This window comes from Macrobrachium nipponense, chromosome 36 (assembly GCF_015104395.2).
Source record: "Macrobrachium nipponense isolate FS-2020 chromosome 36, ASM1510439v2, whole genome shotgun sequence".
Taxonomy (NCBI): domain Eukaryota; kingdom Metazoa; phylum Arthropoda; class Malacostraca; order Decapoda; family Palaemonidae; genus Macrobrachium; species Macrobrachium nipponense.
Window position 1 is genome coordinate 33151707 of NC_087220.1, and position 21958 is coordinate 33173664.

The window sequence follows — 21958 nt, forward strand, 5'->3', positions numbered from 1 at the left end:
CTGATCAATGTAAAGACTAAAAGGTGCTCAAACATAATTTGCTACAAGTATACTAGATGACTCCAGAGTACTACAATAACAGATTCAGAAATTTAGGAAAAGATGAAAAGGTAACTTTCTTGGATTATGCTAATAAAGTGAGAAGAAGTTTTAGAAGGTGGTTCGAGGCAGCTAAAGTATCAACTTTTGAAGAGTTAGCTGTTTTGGAGCAATATTTTAGAGGTATTCCAAAGCACATAAGAGCTTATTTAAGAGAGAGAGAGAGAGAGAGAGGTTAAAAAAACTTGCCAAAGCTCCTACACTGAGTGAAGACTATAATATAATTAGTAGCAGACGCAATTACAATGTCAAGTACCAGAATCAACCACGCACAGGTTTTAAGTCTCATCCAGGTTTCAGGAACAGTTTTATAAACGGGAAACCCACAAATAACAATACTCCTCAGCAAGCTAATGTGAAATCCTCATCTAATTTTGCAAGACAGTTGCAAAAGCCTAATGTCTTCTTCAAGTGTGGAAGAGCGGGACTTCAGTCAGGAGTGTTATCAGAATTATCAGCAGTCAAAACCTGTTGGTCAAATAGTAAGAGGTGACCAGGTGAAACAGACTATTAAGAAGAATTTGGGGAAAAATCAGACTACAGGGAAGACCGAAACTAAACAAGTTGAGTGTTTAGCAACCAGTGGAAATGTAACTTCTAGAAGTGAGTGGCTGAGAAGTTTGGAGGTTTTTAAGTCATATATCTATGAGGGTTCCCTGGCAACTTAAGAAGAGGGTGTGCAGGTACCAGTCAAGATTTTACGTGATACAGGGAATAACCATAGTGTGGTGTTACATGGCGCTCACCCATTGTTGGAGAAGAATCTAACCGGAGATTCAGTTATTTTGAAGGGTATAGAAAGAGAGGAAGTAACTCTTATATGCCGTTTACACCTGTCCTGTGAATTTGGTGACAGGGAATGTTGATTTTGTTGTGAAGGACTCACTGGCTGTCGAAGGTGTACATGTTCTGTTGGGAAATGAAGTTGGTAGTGTACCATTTGTTCCTTGTCCAGTAGTGACTAACAAACCATTGAGGATTAGTCCTCCTATGGTAGAGTTAGAGAAGATAACCCCCAACCTGAAAAAACGACAATACGTGTTTGCTTCTCGATCCTGCTGAACAGATCACGACAGGGATGATCTGTAAAGTTCCCAAATACGTCACCATCGATCGAATCCTCGAAATGCCCAATATCACGAGCTCCAAGAGATGCTCAGCTAAGATTGGTGAGGAAACACTGAAAATCGAAACCTCCTTTAAAGAACAAATACGTCCAGAGTCAACCTTGGGATCCTCGGCACCTACGAAACCGAAGCCTTCATACCAGAACCTTTAAGATGCTTCAAGTGTCTAAGGTTCAGATGTGATAAGAACGAGTGCACGTCCCACCACATCTGTGGGATATGCAGCCAGAGGCACCAAACAGAAGTGTTCCCAAAGAAATACAAGGCAAAAGGCCACACTGTTAGCAGCAACACCAAGCTTGGTTTAAGTTAAGGGATGTCCTGTCAGACTAGAAAAAATTTGGAAGATGAAGGGCATCCCTCCTCCACCTGTAAGACCTCAAGAGTGACAACCATCGCTCCTCAGGAGACCTCCAATCAACCCCAGATTCGACCCAAGAATGAATCTGCCTCCTGCACCACAGACTACTCAACCTTCCTTTTCCCAACCTCCTCAATCCCTCACCTTCTGCTTACCACCACATTTCCTCTCCCAACCTTCTCCAACCCCTAAGGTCATCCCTCCATCCCTTATGGAATTACCCCGACCCGTAAGATCATTCCCCCTACTCCCACACTGCCAGTAGTTCCTGTTTTACGCATGGGAACAGGAACCCAGAGAGAGCCCATATGGAAGAAGAAACCCAGACAAGGAAACTGCCTGCAGTGTTTCTGAATGGATCATCTCAGACCGAGTTAACCGTCATTGATTAATATAAATCAAAGGTCCTCCCCACCGTCGAGGAGCTTAAACGTCTCCTTGACATGATTAAGGGAATGTTTGTGGGTATATGTTTGTATTCTGTAGAAATCCAAAATGGTTGACTAATCCAGACAAAATGTCCCCTTTCCACTCCTCTTCCCCTTCCCCCTTCCCCCTTTCCTTTATAGCTTAATATCTGACAGCTTGACCTATCTAGACAAAATTTGACATGTGGCCATTATTGGACCTAACTTAAATAATAGTGTAAGATTCAAACAAGTTTCCCCTTCACCTTCCTCATCCCCCTTCCCCTTACCCCTTCTCTTGGTAACTTATGTGGTAATTAAACTCGACAGTGTTACCATACCTCATTTAATGTATTCAATACCGTAGAACTATGTATTATTGAAACTGCCTTTCTTTCCTGAGATTAATAATTCTGTATCAAGTTTTGTGTTTAGGTTATTGGGTGTGTATTTAGTTTTAGTGGGGATGTGTGTAGGTTTACATGGGGTGTGTTTAGGTTTAGGGTAGGTGTGTATCAGGGCTAAATCTAGCTACAGTAACAAATAGTTTTACAAATTCTGTCTTTTTGAAAACGTTTTATTTAAATCATCTCCAGAACTTTCAGGCAAAATTGATTTAATGGGTGGGCAATAATTATTTTTGTAGGTTGGTAGTAGCCCACAAAGTTAACATGTTGCGTGTAGGCCTGGTGTGTGTAGGTCATTGGGCTTGTTTCAGTTAAGTGTATTGGGGGATGTGTTTAGGTTTACTTGAAGGTGTAAATGGGACAGTCACCACAGTAATATTTTGATAAAATGTACAGTCGTCACAGTAATTCCTGGATAAATGGGACAGTCACTATGGTAATGTCCAGATAAAAGGGACAGTCAGTACAGTAATTCCTGGTTAATGGTACAGTCATCCCTGGATAAACATCCCTGGATAAAGGGTACAGTCATCCCTGGATAAACATCCCTGGATAAAGGGTACAGTCATCCCTGGATAAAAGGGACAGTCATCATAGTAATACTTTGGATAAATGGGACAGTCACCACAATAATATCTGGATGAATGGGACACTCAGCAAAATAATATTTGAATAAAAGGGGATAGTACAGTAATTTCTGGGGAAAAGAGACAGTCAGCACAAGAATACCTGGATAAAAGGGACAGTCACTACAGCAATATATTGATAAATGGGATAGTCACCACAGTAAGGTTTGGATAAATGGGACAGTCAGCAATGTAATATTGGGATAAAAGAGACAGTCAGTACAGTAATACCTTGATAAAAGGACAGTCACCACAGTAATACCTGGATAAATGGGACAGTCAGTACAGTAATATTGGGATAAAAGTGACATTCAGCATATAGTAATGTTTGGTTTTAAAAAAGTCAGTTAACACAAGGAGCTGCAAGAAAATTGTTCTGAGTTAAGGTTTTATTTTGGTGTCAAGGCCACACAGCAAAATATTTTTAAGCAAGATCAGTGTTGTTGTTATTTTCCATCTGTCGACCCGCCTGTGATGTTTGTGTATGGTAACACTGTGTCCCGGGCTTTAGATAGTTACGCTATGTAGTTATAAGTAAATAAAAGGATATCTGGGTGTACATTTGTAACTGGAAAGTGTTTTAATAATTTACTGTATGCTAATTACATTGTTAATATTCGAAATAGGATGTTGTTATTATTGTTGAATGTAATCTGCCATTTTAGGATGGCGAATGGAACAGCCAGACGCAGTGGTGGGAAAATTGCTTCTCTCGCTGTTCACTACAGCAAGATGTCAACTTTATTGGACCTACTCTGCTACTAAGCTACGTATTACTTCATTACATGTAAGAATATCAGAATATACTTTTAATTATTATAAAGTGAGTTTTATTCAGATACAATATGACATAACTTGGTTTAGCATCTGTTTAATGGAATTTGCGTCTGGCTGTTCCATTCGCCATCCCGAAAAGGCAGCTTACATTCAACAATAATACCAACATCCTATTTCGAATATTAACGGTGTAATTCGCATGCAGTAAATCATTAAAACACTTTTCAGTTGCAAATGTTCACCCAGATATCCTTTTATATATCTAAAATTTACACATAGCGTAACTATTAAAAGTCCGGGACGCAGTGTTACCATACACAAACACCACAGGCGGGTGGACAGATGGAAAAAAACAGAGTATAGTTGCTTTCTCTTCAGTACTGTAAGGACGACATTCAGGCGAGTGTCTGCCCTTCCATTGTAAAAATCTGTATATCCATATGTCCTCTCTTTTCTTCCAGGAACTAAAATGTGGAGCATTTTACGGCCTTTCTTTTGATGCATATAAGTTGGGAATCCATTCCCTCTATGTAAAATTATTCATGTATTTTCATCTCTGAAAAACAAATTCACAGCGTTGGCCCTGTCCCATTTCGTTTATGTTTGTTTGTGCGTGCGTGACGGACACTACACTTCTGTCCGCACGCCGCCTTATGTACAACCTCATTTGCCGAATTTCTTCTACAGGATGCTCTAGGAACAAGAACCCGTGCTGGCATAAGGTCAGCTTAATCTTAAACAAAACAACTGAATAAAGTTAGTTCGCTCGCTCTCTTTGTCTTACTCTGTCCTCACAATCCTCATGTAGACCATTCGATCACTACTTTTAAGCCACGTGCTAGAATGAGTTACGGATGCAGGCCTAGGCCTAATGTGACTGCTAAGATAAATTATATAGTCATAGAGAAAGTGCTACACTTTATGGTTATTGGACACAAGAAGCAGTGGCGGATCTAGATATCTTTCACTTCTGGGGTGGTGGCACTTGGGATGATCATATTTGATATATATATATAATTATATATATATATATATATATATATATATATATATATATATATATATATATATATATATACATATGGAGGGATATATATATATATGTATATATATATATATATATATATATATATATATATATATATATATATATATATATATATATATATATATATATTATATATGCAAATTTTCACCACTAATCATGATTTAATAAAAACTATGTGTTATTATTCATATTCATGGGGAGACATGGCCAAGCACCCACCGCCCACCCGCCTACCTCCCTTAAATCCGCCACCGAGTTCTGTAACAAGACAATGTTTAGGAGTTTTAAAGGAGTCTCCTATAATATTTGCTCCATTTTCTTTGCGGGTGAGCAACCGTTCTCTTTTGCTTGTGATCATATAGTACCATGACAGATAACATTGCTTGTTTTTTATTATTGTATTTTATTTATATTGGTATATTATTAGAAGTAGTAGTGTCGTGGGAAAAGAACAGTTTTTTTTTTTTTCGACAGATTCCCGCCCTCCTCCTCCTCACATTTTAGATTCCATGAATAGGTAAGTTAGCTGGTGGCAATTGGAACGATGGTTCTTTTCAGTTAACAGTAATATTTGAGATTTTCTAGTTGCCTTTAATTGCATCAAAATTCACTAGTCCCCACGACTATAAGAGGTGAAGCACACATTGGGTTCTCCTCCTCTGACTTCTAGCGATCATAAGTGTAACATCTAATTAGGGGAGCAATCCTGTCTCGACTCTCGAGTACGTGAGTGAATCGTGTGTGTGGGTTGTGGAGTTGCTGGTGACCATATGCTCTGAGTAACGTAAGTAATCGTAGAATATTTGTTGCATCGGCCATCGCACATCGTTCTAGAGTATTGTTTCGAGTTAATCATGTGTTTGAAGTGGTCACGTGTTTCGTGTCCTGATGGAGTTTGATTTCAGTTGAACATGTTTAGAGTTCATTTTTATAATAAAAAGTGTTAAAACTCTGTATTTCTATTCCCATACAGTTGTCCTTGAGTAGTACGGGCTGGTATCTGTGCCCTTAAGGCCGAATTTATCGGCCATAACATCCGGCCTGGAACCCTATGACTGAAGTGGTGTGGTAATTCCCCACAATTAGTTACGAACTTTGAAACGGTAACGTTATCTATAGAATGGCATAAAAATAAAGCTACAGCAACTAAAACTGTACGGATTGACAATACTTTAAAATACATATGATATAATATTACATAGGGAGAGATTAAATGCTAAGCAGAAATCATCTAATAAAATCACTGAGCAGGTAAGTACTGAGTGAGGGAGAGAGTAACATTCAAAATGATTATAATGATAATATACTGCAAAATGCCAAAGAACCTGCTGTCCGTGTCGTACTTAAAAGACATGTAAAGCCAGTTAGAAGTCTGCGAACGGAGCAGGTGAAGTGGTGTGGGTAAAATAAACAAAAACTATGCTTGGAACGATGGAACAGTGGTGGTTTGGCTGTTGGTTTTTGTTTAGTATGGAGGGCCTCTAAAAAGGGAAGCGAATGGCTGTATTTTTGTTTGTCCGAGTATTTGGAAAAAAACTATAAAAGTTAGTCCTGTACGATGGTTGGCATTCCAATGAGAGCAGGTGTGTACCAGAAGTAGGCGCTTAGTCTACATCCCACATGTTCCAAAATTACGTTCAGAGCAAATGATGGTTACTAAAAGTGAAAATATGAAATCCACACATGGATACAGATGGCTCATGAGTGACGTTTGATTAATACAGAATTATTAGTGACGCTTAAAAGTATTGTCTAGATTTTGTTGAACTACTTCAAAGGATAACAATAATTATTCTTCAAATACGTCTCTAAATACCTAACTTCCAGGTGACAGTTATTCCAGTCGGAGCAAATGGATAAAAGGCCCTTAAGAATGAGAGTCCTACAAGAAGGACCTTGGAAAACAAGGGGTCAATCCTCTTTATTTTCATGGCAATCCATAGATAAGTGACCCTGATGATGGGAAAAGTCTTGTATTCCCGAAAGCTCGGTTGTACCTCTGTTGTGATCTAAGAAATAATAATATTTGCGATGTTACCACGTCTCTTGGCTATCCTTTACTGAGAGATAGAGAGAGAGAGGATCTTGGGTTTGCGTAGCTATTATTTTGCATTGAGACACTTTCATCGTTAAAGCTCGTTGTAGTGTATATTTCAAAATGCGAGATGACAGCTGTTACGCACTGTAATGATGCAAATTTACGTGCTGTTGACCTAATGTTAAAGAGAGAGAGAGAGAGTGAGAGCAATAGGACTAGGACAGTATTAGGCGACAAGTTATATAACCTCGTTTCTAATTACGTCTTCGGTAAAAAAAAAAAGTTAATACGCCTTAGAAGTATATCATTATTTTATATGATAATCACCATCACCTGTCTCCCATACATCATGACTCACGACGGCGGAAATACATAAGCGAGACCGTAAGATTTAATTCAACTATGTCACATTTAAGGCTTATTGCATATTTTAAGTTTCGAAAATTGGCTGCAGTAACAATGGACATCAAACGCTTCAAATATGAAAGTATTTCTTTTATCTTTTAGTTCTCTTGTTCTGTCACTCTTCTTCTGTTCTTAGTTCAGTTTATTTGTTTTTTATGTCTTGTTATTTCCGGTTTTTTTCCGTACGACTTCGATTTTGTCAATTCCATTTTCCTAGACCTATGTTCGTTGGTTTTTGTTCGGGAATGGCGAATTCAATCTCACAGAACAATGAAATGTAATTTTTCGCCAATTGCTGCTGTAATTTTGTTATTACTGTAATTTTCTTATTGCATTCTTTCCTTTTTTCAGAATGATATTTGAACGTTGTTTTGTCTCATTTGAGATTGGATGCTATTTGATATCATTGAGAATATACATTTAGTTGCTTTTCATGTTACGCTTGATTATACCTTGCCTAGAAAAAGCCAAGTTAAAACCTCTCTCTCTCTCTCTCTCTCTCTCTCTCTCTCTCTCTCTCTCTCTCTCTCTCTCTCAACCCATAACATTCTTTCTATTGCAGGCTCGGTGGAATCTCCATGTAAACTCTGCATTTTGTCTCTTTTTTTTTCATTCACAGCAAAGTATTACGAACGTGCTTCGTGATTGATCACGGTATGTGTCCATTGTTGTGTTTTTGTTGAAAAGAATGGCATACTTTTCCTAGTTCTGTAGTCTGTTATTTGTGTTATTTTTCTGTTTTTAGTCATCCACCAGCAAAGTCTGTAGTTTCTCTCTCATGGTTCAGTGGATTTCAGTTGGAAATTGTTGCAGAAGTTGCTCCGGGTGATCAGTTGATATGCATGATTTTGCGGCGTGTTTAGCACAGGTCCCTTGGGGATGACCGTAAAAAAAAAAAAAAAAAAAAAAACACACACACACTGTTAAATATCATAGACAAAAATAACCGCCTTTGTTCGTCTGTATGATATTTAGTTTTCTGTTTAAGTTTTTACGATCATCCCCAAAGGTGGATACATACTGGGTTAATTCCTCGTTTGTCTGTGTTTTCCAGTTGTCATTGAAACTCCCAGACACTTGAAGGGATTCAGGTCGAACTTGTTGTGAAGGTGGACCATATTTCCGGTATCTGTAATGGCGCTAAATTAGTCTACAGACCATATGGATGGTTCATTGGGTTTATCCTTGATTTTAAGGTAGATTTGGGCGTCTAGGACGATTGGAATTAACAACTCAGTGAACCAATCCAACTCTGTATTCATATTAGCGTGGTCCACTCTAACCTTCCTTTGGTTTTGTCATAGGTTTTAGAAGGAATGAGGTTTTTAGCCTAATGGTCACCTCTATCCTGGTTTCCGCCATCCACAATCGACTAATTGCCACGTTTAATTGACTGATGTCAGCACTCATTTTTGCATTAAATGGGAAATGCCAAAAGTGTCGTGGCTTGGCCCGAAATCGAGTTTGGGAATTCTTACTGGTAAGGTGGGTGTCCAAAACCCTGGATTATATATCCATAGGATATATATATATATATATATATATATATATATATATATATATATATATATATATATATATATATTATATATGTATGTATGTATGTATGTATGTATGTATGTATGTATCTCAATAGGAAGAGAAAAACATTTGATTTGCGACGAGTTTCGCTTTTTCTTCACAATAAAATTTAGAAGCCTAAAAGAGACATTACAGTATATTTCAATAGTTAAAAGATAATGCAATCATTATTGGCTGACAAAGCTGATTAAAGGTGACGATAATAGAGATAGTGGGTAAACCAGAAATAGAACAGTTGACATTATAAGATGAATTGTCAAGGTTATGATCTATTTTTCTGAAAAAAAAAAAAATTCGATCGACTCAGATTCTCGATTCTTTATAAAAAGTATATACCAAGAACTTTAAGATTTTCTAAAGGTCTACTACCTGTGTTACATTCCTCTATATGCTGTAAAACCGGTGATGTGGTTGGCCTTGGCCAGTAAGCAACCAGTTCGAGGAGAAATGCCATAATGTTCGCAAGATATTGTCCGGACCAGATCTGTTTGACTGGCCAGCATAGGTGGCGTCACCCTTGTGAATATAGCCTTCCCCACATTGACCCCACGTTAATATTTACCAATAACCGTAATATTCAAGCGTTGTTAACCATAAGGGTAAACAAGTACCTTTCAGACTTTTGGTCTGGCGTCACCTTTTTTTCCTGTGACTTTTTTTACCTGGATTCATTGTGCCTCTGTTCGTCCGAAAATTTGACATTTTTCTTTAAGTCTACATGTGGATGCAGAGAGGGTTTTTTTGACATTAACCTGTATTTCATCAGATATATCGGTATCTTGAAAATGAAGTCATATTTTAGGGAAGAGAAGAATCTGACTGAGAAAGAGAAAGGAAGGAAAACTTGAAGGAGTCAATTTCTGACGTAACAGAAGAAGAGTCTCTTCGTTATATTGATGGCGGAATCGTCAGATTTTCGATGAAATGTTCTAATTTTTGGGTTCAGGCATCAGAGTAAAATGAATCGGAAAAATCTCGGCTGAGCTGAGCACAATCATCAGAGGCGGTCTACACGCAGCATCTTCCGAGTTTTTTAAAGTCTCAGATTAATTATCTATTGCAATGCAATGTAATGCAATATAGGATTTATGCCAAAGGCCAAGCACTGGGACCTACGAGGTTCTTTCAGCGCTGGAAAGGAAATTGAGAGTAGGTAGGTTTGAAAGGTACAACAGGAGGAAAACCTCGAAGCAGTTGCACTATAAAATAATTGTTAGGAGAGGGTGGATTGCAAGATGGAAGAAAAAAATATGAAAGGAGGGACAGTAAAAGGAAAGCAAGGGGTTGCAGCTGGTGGCCGAAGGGACACTGCACACAGCCTTTAGTAATGCCTACAGTGCACCCCGTGAGGTGCACTGTAAGCACTACTCCACTACGGGGGGATTATCTATTATGAGAGACATTGCATCAAGTCGCTAATTTAAGAATTAGAAAGGTCTGAAGTTGATGTCCTTAAAGATATAGTTTTTTTTTTTCTAGAATTTCTGTGTATTTTAGAATGAAAGATATAAATAAAATTATGGTAACAAATGAAAGGAAAAAGAATGTGTGCCGAAGCATGAAAAGAAGATTTTTGAAACTAATAAACTGATACTGAAAGGAAGTCGAGAAGTTGTTTGTTCCTGTTTTGTTGAATGGATCGAAACAATAAGACACAAGATGAAAAGGACTTGGATTTCATCTCCAATACTGGATGATAAAATCGCCTTCTATAATCTTTGGTGACTCATGGCCCCGGTGGATCAACTTATCCAGATCCTGTTCCCAGTTTCTCAAGCAATCATAGTACAACCAGTTTTGAAAGTTCTCCTCACAACATTTTGTATCTGCCACGCAATCATCACCGATCCTATCCTGACAAGGGCGTATGCAGGGGTGGGAGGAGTATATCGAGAAATCAGCATATTTACCTTCGAATGCACCTCCTGTGGATAAGAGAGAAAGAGAAGGATTTATATTCTTCCGTCGTGTTTCTGTAGTCTTCGTGGATGTTCGATGAGAATATTCCCGAGTTGACTGTTGTTGAGAGAAGCCAAATTTTGAATGTCAAAAGCAACCTTACATCTCCGGTAACATTTTGTACAATAATTTCTTTACTATAGTTTACCATATAAAGTGTATTAATGATTACTGTAGCTGGAATTACGTTAACAAAATAGTGCTAAATTTTATATCACGTCATAATGGTGTTTTGACGATCGTTTGTAAGATATCTTGTGCATGAAATAATGACTATACACATGAAGAATGCCTAAGAAAAACACTTTTTTTTTCTTCATACCAGCAACTTCTTCTCCCAGTAGGACCAGGGAAAGCAGAGCCACGAGGCTTATATGAAGGATCCTCATTATGTTGGATGAGCACCTCGGAAGGACCTGAGAGAGAGAGAGAGATAGAACGAGAAATTCGTTATAATCTTATTGCGATGTTTATCACAGTTTTAGGTAAAAGAAGATATGTAGTTCAACTAGACCATGGATTCACACTTCTAGACCCATAGTTTCTTCGTCACAAATCTTTAAGTGTAGGAAGCGGTCGCCAACCTTTCGAATTTCTTGGGCCACTGAATATATAATTTAAAATTTGGCAGACCACTAATATGAATTTAATAAAAAAAACGGTAAATACATTTAAATAATAATAATCAAAGGACTTTTATTTTATTAATATGAAATGAACCTATTAAATATAACAAATTTGCAGTTTATTGAAAGATGCTCATTATGTTCGATGAGCACCTTGGAAGGATCTGAGAGAGAGAGAAATGGGACGAAAAAACTGTTATAATCTTCTTACGATGTTTACCGTAATTTTAGATACAACGAGATAGTTCAACTAGACCATGGATTCACATTTCTAGACCCAAGTCTTAATTATATAATCATAAAAGTGTTTACCCTTGAAATGTAAACGTTGTGTTTTGCATACAATTGAAAGTTGAATTTGCTCAACAAATAAAAGTTTGATGAACAGAAAGACCAGGGGTTACTGAAAGTGGCAGTGGATCTAGTCAGTAAGCTTTTACGTCTATATATTCTATGTATACGTATATATATCACTAACAATTTCCTTCTTTCAGTTTTAGGCTCATACGTTATATGCGTATCTTCGCTATGTTTAGGCCACCAGGAACTAGGAAAAAAAGGTCGCCTTGCCGGGTAGGGCAAATATGCAAGTTCTGAAGTTCGTCATATGTTTCCTAAAACATTAATCATCTGATACACTTTATCACAACGCCAGATGCATTCAGGATTATCCCTACGTCGTTTACTAAAACGATAACACTTCTGCGACACTTGATTCCGAGGATAACGATGTAAACACAACTATGTAAAAGAATGTAATAATCTGGTTATAACCGCTTCGGCACACATTAACATTCTGTTACAAAGTAGGGTTTTCCTGAATGTGTGACTTCACTAATCTTAAAAACGTTCTGTTGTCGTCCTCACCTTAGTGGAGAAGAGGAGTAATGTCCAGACGCTTCTTCTCAACTGTAAGGATCATCTGGTGCTCGTGGCTGCACGGGGGGAAGACAGCAGGCGAATGGATTGGTCTCACTTCCTTAGTTCAAGTTCAAGTGCAAAGAGAAAGTAGCTTCCGCGATTGGAGGGCATGGCCGTTGGGGACATTGGCCTAGAACGCCAGCTGGTCCAGGGGCCGGTTGCCCGGTTTCCTTCATGGAAAACCACGAATGCATAGTAATATTGAAGATTTGGATAATAACATAGATGAGAAATATAAGAATTGGGAAGAATCTATTATAGAAATAAAAATATTTTGGAAAGAAAATTAGATATCGATTAATGAATTCTAAGTAAAATGCTTCTATTATCCCTCTCTGATTCTCGCTATATATATATATATATATAATATATATATATTATATATATATATATATATATACACTAGTATAGATTATATATATATATATATATATATATATATATATATATATATATATATATGTATATATATATATGTGTGTGTGTGTATAAATATATTTTTATTTCTTTCTTTCTTTCTTTCTTTCTTTTTTTTTTTTTTTTTTTTTTTTTAGAAAGCCAGATCTTAACCTTGACAAGTCATCGTTCTCGTCACTTGCTTTTAGTATAAGTTATTCAATAATTCATTTATAATGTAACTGTTCGATTTCTGTTTTATCCGCTCAGTAGTTTATGTGCTATTTGTCAATCATTATAAAGATTTTATCACTTATTTCTGTTACCACCTTTACTCAGCTTTGTCACCCAATAATGATTGTTTGATCTTTTAAACCATTAAAATAATGCAAGGTCCTTTTTAGGATTGAAAATGATGATATGAAGAAACAACGAAACTCAAAGCAAATGAGATATGGTGGTTCTGGACATCTGCCCTTCTATTCCTACTTCGAGTCAGAGAGTTCCTAAAAACCTGCCCTGTATACCATTCTCTTCCTACTTCGCGTCCGAGATTTCGTAAATATATATAGCACTAAATATGTATCGAAATGTGTGCATGCTTGAAAAAATTAGATATGTATTTATTAAGTGATAAATATATGAGAAGCTGAAAGTTATTTTCATAGAAAACTAACAAATAATTCAGTTTCATACGAGATTTTCTTCATACCACATTGAAAATTTAACTGTTAAAATGTGAAAATTAGGATTATTATTATTTTATTATTATTATTATTATTATTTAGTATTATTATTATTATGATTTAATCACTCAAGGTCACTAATATAGAGAATTATATGATACTCATATTCGTCAATGTTAAATAACACTTGAACCAGCAGCTATAGCTCTAAAGAGTGGCAGTGACTGAAGGCTCAACATTTTCAAGGGCCACCCTCTCTAAAGGGGTTATGTGTTTTCCTTTTAATAAAAACAAGTTCTTTAATGTTAACATTCACAATGACGTTAACGAGTACTGTTGTCTTGTTAAAATTAACTGTTCTGGGAAACAGATTTACGCACATTTATATATAGCTATTTTAATTATCGGCTTTTATTGAGCGACCCTGTACGCGTTATTGATTAATTTTATGCATTTTTGAAATATGACTCTTGCGGACCTGTTAAGCTTGGTAATATTCTACAAAGCACTTTAATTCATTAGCATATATCATATAAATGACATGATATGTGCTTTTGAATGAACGCCTTATGCTCTTCGGAAGCTTGAATTTGAAGTGGATGACGGCCTCTGTTATGTGGGCTCGTTCCATATGAATATGGTTCAGCCTCTAAATAATAATAATAGTAGTATGTGATAAAATGATATTAAATAATGGTATTTTCTATTCGTCAAAAAATTAAGAAGTAAAATATGCAGACCATATAAAGATGAATGAGAAATTATGATTATTGCCACTATTTCCCTTCTAGGTTACACCGCAATCCTCTTGAAGCGGTTTAGGAGGGAGTCTTCTGCATGACGTCACTGGTGACACTTCGACGCGTCGTTAGAATATTCATTACATTGCGTATGTGTGCGCGTAGACATTGCTCATTTTATAACGAATTGCGTATTTTGTAACAAGTGCTTGAAACGGAGATTGCATCTTTTGAAGCCTAACTAAGTATAATAGTCCTAGTGTCGCGAATGTTATGGCGACTTTCATTAAGGTTCGTGCCAGATGTTATGAGGATGATAGCCCTACCTTACTGGACAGGTTCCAGCCTGTACACAAGGACAACTCGATAGGTAAACACGTCGGATTTTAACAATTATATTACAAAACTAAACTCTTCATTAATAACAGCAGTAGGAAAAAAAGACCCTCACGTGCGTTGACCATTAACAACTCCACGGGTAAACCACCAAATATTTCACTCTAGTTCAGAAAAGAACCCAAAATTGGCTCATGAATAACTCTTCGGATAGGAGAACCGTGGTTTCGCTCGACCCCTTGAAAATACCCAACCCCATTTTGGCTAAAGATATTTAACCTAACCTAACCCACGTGAAATACCCAACAACATTTTGGCTCAAGATATACCCTTCGGACGAAAAACTGCCATTTCACATAAATATGAATATGAGGGAAAAAATTCTAAGTCCTTTAACCTAACCTAACCTAACCCATGTGAGTATATGAAAAATATGAATATGAGGAACAAATTCTAAGTTCCTTAACCCACGTGAGTGAATATATGAAAAGATGTAAATACAAGTAAACTAAATTATAACTCCCTTAACCTGACTTTCTTCGTTACTCAAGATGACCTATTAAACCTCTGGCTAAACTGCCACTTCATATCAAAGCCGAAGAAACATGAGAAACGCCTGGAGATCGAGATGCTCCTCGACTCGATTCAGCAGTTGGAAGCCAAGAAAATCTTGACAACGACAGACGCCCTTCAACCTCTTCTGCTAACAGAGGTCCTTACGGACATGGGGTCATACTCAAGAGATGAAAGAGGCAGCTGCAGAACTGTAATAGAGAGGAGACATCGCCTTAAGATGCGCAACAAGACAGCCACGTTCGTGCTCATCAGCACCTCGGAATACTTTGAGAAACTCGATGCCATCTTGTCTGATGTCTCCAAGTTCGAGAGGCTTACAAGGAACCCAACGGAAGACATCAAACACTATGCCAACCAGGTCATCACGGCCGTGAATGCTGCTATGAATGCCACACACCTCCCGCCCATCCAAGGTGATTACAACCTCGGCTACCTATACGGGAACGTGAAGACCCACAAGGAAGGCAACCCCCTACACCTGATCATCAGCCAAAAGCCTACCCCAACTTGGCCAAACTCCTTAATAAAATTCTTACTTCATATATCCCCTCCAGATACCGCCTCACCTCATCGGTGGAATTTTGGGAGAAGATTCATGACTCCGGTACGGGAACCATGGTGTCCTTAGATGTTGAGTCCCTATTCACCAACGCCCCAGTTGACGAGACAATAGGGATCATCATGGAGTGGGTATGTAGGAATCCCGATATGAGACCCACGAACATCACAGAAGACTCATTAAGAATCCTGCTGGATATCTGTACGAAGAGAGCCCCTTTCACCACCCACCGAGGACAGATGTACCTCCAAAAGGACAGCATAGTGATGGTGTCCCCCTTAGGAGTCCTCTTCGATAACTTCTACATGGGAGAAGTGGAAGAAAGGGTCTTCTCTCAACACAGATGTCCCTGCACATACAGGCTCTATATCAATGACATCTTCGTGTAAGCTGACTCCGAGGATGAGGTAGAAGTCCTTCAACCACATTTCCTGCATCACAGGGCACTCAACTTCATATCCGAGTACAATAGCAACATTCGGCTCCCCTTCCTCGATGTCCTTGTCACGAAGACGAATCAGAATCTAACTACGACAGTCTACACCAAAGTTACAAGCCTTGGACTTTGTCTAAATGGAGGTAGTGAGTGTCTTGTGATGCTCAAGACCACCACCATCAGGGCCTTCATCAGGAGGGCCCTCTTGCACTGTTCGACATGGCAGGACTCACACCTTGAACTTGACCAAGCATCCCAGATGCTGATTAACAATGGGTACTCGAATAAACTGGCAAACCAAGGAATAAGAGCAGCCCTTGACAAGTGGTACATAATGGAGGAAGAGAAAAAGAGCATTCCACCCCCGGAAGATTTAAAAGTTTTCTACAAAGCCTTCATGCACCACCAATACAAGGAAGACGAAACAGCCATCAAGAAAATAATAGAGGAACACGTCCGCCCTATGGAGGAAGGGAAGAGAGTGTCCCTCATTATTTACTACAAGAATCGGTGTACAAAAGACCTCCTGATGAAGAACAAGCCCTCCCTGCCCAAGGATGCCCTGGGATTTACATTGGCATGACGACGATGCCACTGTCTAAAAGGATCTGCCACGCCTTGGAGGGCGCCATTAGGCAGCACGCCCGTGCAGTACACCATCAAAACATCATCAGGAAGCCAATTAAGAGGCTCCCAGTGATATTCCCCTCCTGAGAAGGTCGGTAAGACTCAAAAACGCTCGCCATATGAGTCATCTTCCCAGGAACCAGTGAAAACTCAACCTGCCAGAGGGGTTCTCCTGACTGTACTCGAGAGCCCGCACCATCATGATATAAGGAGAAGGACTTGCCACTGGAAAACTACAGGCTGTTCTGGGAGCAAGAGCCCGTGCTGGCATAAAGCCAGCTTAATCTTTAACAACAACAACCACTGGAATTCAGTCCCTCATCAGTCATTGCTGGATAATGTCCCGTGGATCTGCAAGAAACGTCGCATTGGAGAGAGAGAGAATTGTATAAGCAATAATAAACCAAAATGACTCAACTGAATTTTATCATCCCCTTTGGGGTTTTGCTCCTCAGTCTAAGCAACAGCGAGAAAGCCAGCATCAGAAAAATAGAGAAGACTCTCTACAAGATCAATAGTGCTGAAGCAGCAACCATTTTTAACAAAACTTGTCTACGAGAGGGTCTTCTGAAATAAACTCCATAACCTCTTGGAAGGTTGAACAATAAAGAATGAGGGTAATAAAGACCAATTATGACCATTCACATATTTTTATTACATAAACCGGTACACATTAACAATTGTCAGATTCACGTGTTTCTCCCGAGAAGTATTCAAAAACAATACCGCCACGACTCCTTATCACCAACCTCAAACTGCTTAACAATTTTACAATAAAAACCCACAATCTTCTAAATTCCTTATCTTGTACCGCTTTACGTTCATCCTCCGCCTGTGCCCCGTGCGGAACAACCCCTCCTTTCCCGCTTATCCTAAGGAAGAGAAATAACGGGACTTGAGGAACCGAATGCTTCCAAGAAATGAAAAAATAATTATATGATGTATATTAACAATATAAAAAACTATCATTACCTTTTTATTTAACAAATGCATACACTCCTTGTATGTGACAGCCCTTTTACCACCAGAACTCCAATAAGAACATTTTACCCTTTTGAAATACTTGAAATAGTATTCCATCATCCACCTGTCATTACTTTCCAAATAACACGGTGAGAAGACAACGTTCATTAAGCCAAAACTGGTCTCAACCCTCTATGACTCATACAGTGAATGAAGAAAACAGTGTAAAGAATGCACTTTAATTAATTATCTGGTTGTATCTGTCTTATGGACTGCCGAAAGACAAATCCCGAATTTGTGCGGAGAAAAGTCGAGAAGCCACCTGAATAAAATTTAGGGTTTATACCATAACTGTCAACAAAGAAGATTGTATCCTTATGTAAACAGTCAATATAAAAACACACCCAGTGTCCACCAACGTCAATACTGGAAGTTGAAGGCAGAGTTTTAGATATAAAACTAACGGTTTATTTCTATTCGCAGGTGTACCCACTTCATCCGAAGCAAACACACCTAAATATTTAATAACACTCCCTAGTGAACCTTGTAAAGCAGTCTCAATTTCTTTCATATCCAGCACTCCTAACCCCTAACATCACACTGAACGACTCTATCCGAATCAATTATTAAAATACCCTTGGTGTCTCCGAACAATAAAATCATGCAAGGATGAGGCTCTACTGTTCCCAGCTTTATAGATATTCTCAAACTAGCTGAAATTTCAACTCTCATTGAATCTTCAACCTCTTCTGTGACAAAGCTAAAGCAATAGACAGTCCTTCCGTTTTTAAAACTGTCGTAAGTTATGAGGTTATCATGACCACCTCCTATTGACTTCTGCATCTCATAAAACAATTGCGTGACAGTATTAGGAAAATGACAGTTGATATTATACAATGTATTCCCATTCACAGTGATGTGCACACTATTCAAGTCGTATGCGCCAAAATACAAACAATTGGTCACGTAATTCCCTGAAAACTTTTGCATACCTATCATAGCTAACATAATCTTTTCAGGTATACAGGTGTTGAAAGGTTGATCTATTAAAACGGAATCCTCATTCTGCCCAATAACATGTTTTATGTAAAGCCTTATCAAATATATATTGTATAGGGCTAACCGCTAGAGCTGCGTTTAAAGTGGACATAGCATTATAATGGGGGGTAACCTGATCACTCCACAACTTGGCTTTTTCTATATTCAGATCGTTTAAGTAAGCGTTGGTGTGGGCGCCAAACCCAGTTTTTATTGCCCATTTCGAGCCTTATCCTCAAATCCACGGAATCCAACAAATACATGTCTATACTTGCTAGATCTATAAGAAGTGGAAAGTATGCGTGAAGTCTTCTTGTCTTAACGGAGTTCATCACTAGAGTTTCCCACCTACTCGTCTGTCTGGCAGCTGTGTAGGCTTGTGTAACACCATGCGTGGCATGAAAATCATCTTGTAGGGATGACGTACGGAGTTTAGAAATCTTTTGCATTCATACTATCACGTGATTTGACATGTTGCACACCTGGCAGTGAGTCATGAAGAAAGTCAGGTTAAGGGAGTTATAATTTATTTTACTCGTATTCATATCTTTTCATTTAGTCACTCACGTGGGTTAAGGGACTTAGAATTTGTTCCTCATATTCATGTTTTTCATATACTCATGTGGGTTAGGATAGGTTAGGTTAAGGACTTAGAATTTTTTACCTCATATTCATATTTATGTGAAAATGGCGGGTTTTCGTCCGAAGGGTATATCTTGAGCCAAAATGTGGTTGGGTATTTCACGGGGGCTAGGTTAGGTTAAGTTAAGTTGGGTTAGGTTAGGGTAGGCTAAGGGAGTTGGAATTCTTTCACTCATTCATATTTATGTGAAATGGTGGTTTTTTCATCCATATAGTATATCTTGGGCCAAAATCTGGTTGGTATTTTCAAAGGGTCGTGAAATGGTGGTTTTTTCATCCATAGAGAATATCTTGAGCCAAAATGGGGTTGGCTATTTTCAAGGGATCGAGCGAAACTACGGTTCTCCTATCCAAAGAGTTATTCATGAGCCATTTTTGGGTTCTTTTCTGAACTAGAGTGAAATATTTGATGGTTTTCCCGTGGAGTTGTTAATGGTCAACGTACGTGAGATTAAGATAAGGCAAGCTTATGGGGTTTATTGCCTGTGAGCCGAATTGGGGGTCGGGTGTTGAGGTTGAGGCGAAATGGGGTTTTTCCTTACTAACAGCAAAACAAGGTAATAAAGCATGAACTTAGGTGGCTCAGCACCCCGAACTTTGACAAAATCTACGTGGCCATGCAACCACTCAAAAACACTGAAAATTTCATTAAAATCAAGTTACGCTTTTACTGAAATAAATGGCAACACATTTCCGAAAGGTAACTAAATAAAGTGAGCAATTGTTAACTCAACTATGTTAGTTAGAAGAAGAGGACAAGACTGGGGGTGCAGGGTGGTTTTATACCCGAGCGGATCGGGTTAGTCAATTTCATCGAAAATTTGTTTTCCTCAAGAAGGAAACATTCCTTCGTTTTTCATATAATTTATAAGATAACAAGAATTTTGTCATTAATCTATGAGGGAGGAGAGGCGATGACTGATAAATGTGAATATACAAAAAGGAGCCATTTCACTACAGCCACCAGACTACCTGATACGTGGCAGTTCACCTTACATTGAATGGGCGGGAAATACATTTCGGAAAATTCGTGCACTAATTTTTCGTGATATTCTCCATCCTCCAAAAAAGGGGGGAAGGAAAGGAAGCAGGCAACAAGGCAATCGGACGGAGAAGGTAACCATGATCAAATGGGTCGTCAAAGTCTAGGCTCCTGTGCAGCGCTACATCACGGGTTAGCTTTCAATGGCAAACAGGTGCAATGTGGAGTCATCACTCAAAAAAGCAAGGGCACAATGCAACAATCAAAGAGAATCAAAAGAAATGTACAAATTGTAACTCTTGAGGCAATAATTGCAATAAAAAGTTTCAGCAAAATTCAAGCAATGTCAATTCATCATAACATGCTATAGAGTAATTCAGGCCATTTGAAGGTAGCAAGATCACATCAAAATGTAATTTGAATAACATTATAGCATAGACAGACAAGCAGTGCAGTGCGCATCATGATTGCAATCATGCAAAGGCAATGTAAGTATATATCTCAAGGCATCAACACAAAAATCAACTCAATATCAATACTCAAGCTTAGCTTGATCAATGATAAATACAAAATCATGAAATAAAGTCAAGATTCCTCTTCAAGGAACTTGTAACTCACTTATTGCTCGTCACAGAGCATACTCATTACAGGGTCATCATCAATGGCAATAAAATCAATAATATACTGATGCAATTATGTATAGGTGATTTCGTAATCATAAAATATGGAAATATATCACGAGACCAGCCAATTAAGGCAAGAATAGTAACGAAGATTACTTACACAATAAGATCGTTACGATCTACAATTTCAAATGTTCGTTGTTTCAACACAGATGCAAAAAAACACTTATACAAGAGTTACACATGGTGGGAGCTTTTCCCATGCAATGTAAGAGTTACAATATGCACAAAGTTCATAATTCAACACATACAAGACGTTTTGGCGATGCCACCATGGACCGTGGTGTCGGTTCTCATGCAACGACTCAACAGAAAACGGAATAATAGAGAAAGGAGTCTCAGCCCTCACGCCTTCACAAAAACTCTTTTCCAACGCACACACTTTCAGTTCACCTCTTTACCTTGGACAAATACATACATGCTCAGGCATAGGGACAGTTGTCGAAATAGATAGCATACCTTAGTGCAACGTTGTATTGTATACGTAAAGGCGATGGAGAGGTGGGCGTACCCGACGATGCCAGTAGTGTGTTCAGTGCGGTACGATAAACATGGTGCCCACCGCAAAGAAGAAGGTAGTGTAGCATGATAATTGCATTGTGTGATGAAAAAGAAGAGAATATGGTGCAAAGAATGGCTCAGTACAAGAAATGTATATGGTGGGAAGGTACGTCTGCCAGGGTCGCAGTTCAAGCCATCGGGCACCACATGGTGATTTTGCTACAAGACCATCGGGCAATTGACGGTTTGCCCGTCAAGTGGCCCGTTAGAGGGGAAGTCCGCCGATCAGGCCCGGTCGTGTGGACAGGCCTTAAGGTCAATCCCCACCCAAATGCTTCAGAAAAAATCATCAATTTATTAGACCCACATGGACAGGTAACCGAATGTAAACATCATGTTGTAATAGTTACA

General features: G+C 38.5%; 2 long non-coding RNA genes across 2 annotated transcripts in view; one reads left to right on the forward strand and one right to left on the reverse strand.

The window, feature by feature from the left end:
• The window catches only part of LOC135203306 (uncharacterized), a 99227-nt gene that overhangs the window by 54097 nt on the left and 23172 nt on the right, over positions 1-21958 (forward strand). The window lies entirely within an intron of this gene.
• On the reverse strand, positions 8948-12451 carry LOC135203305 (uncharacterized). Its single transcript, XR_010311908.1, has 3 exons — positions 12329-12451; positions 11158-11251; positions 8948-10801 (listed from the first exon to the last, which is right to left on the reverse strand). It is a non-coding gene; the product is annotated as an uncharacterized LOC135203305 (long non-coding RNA).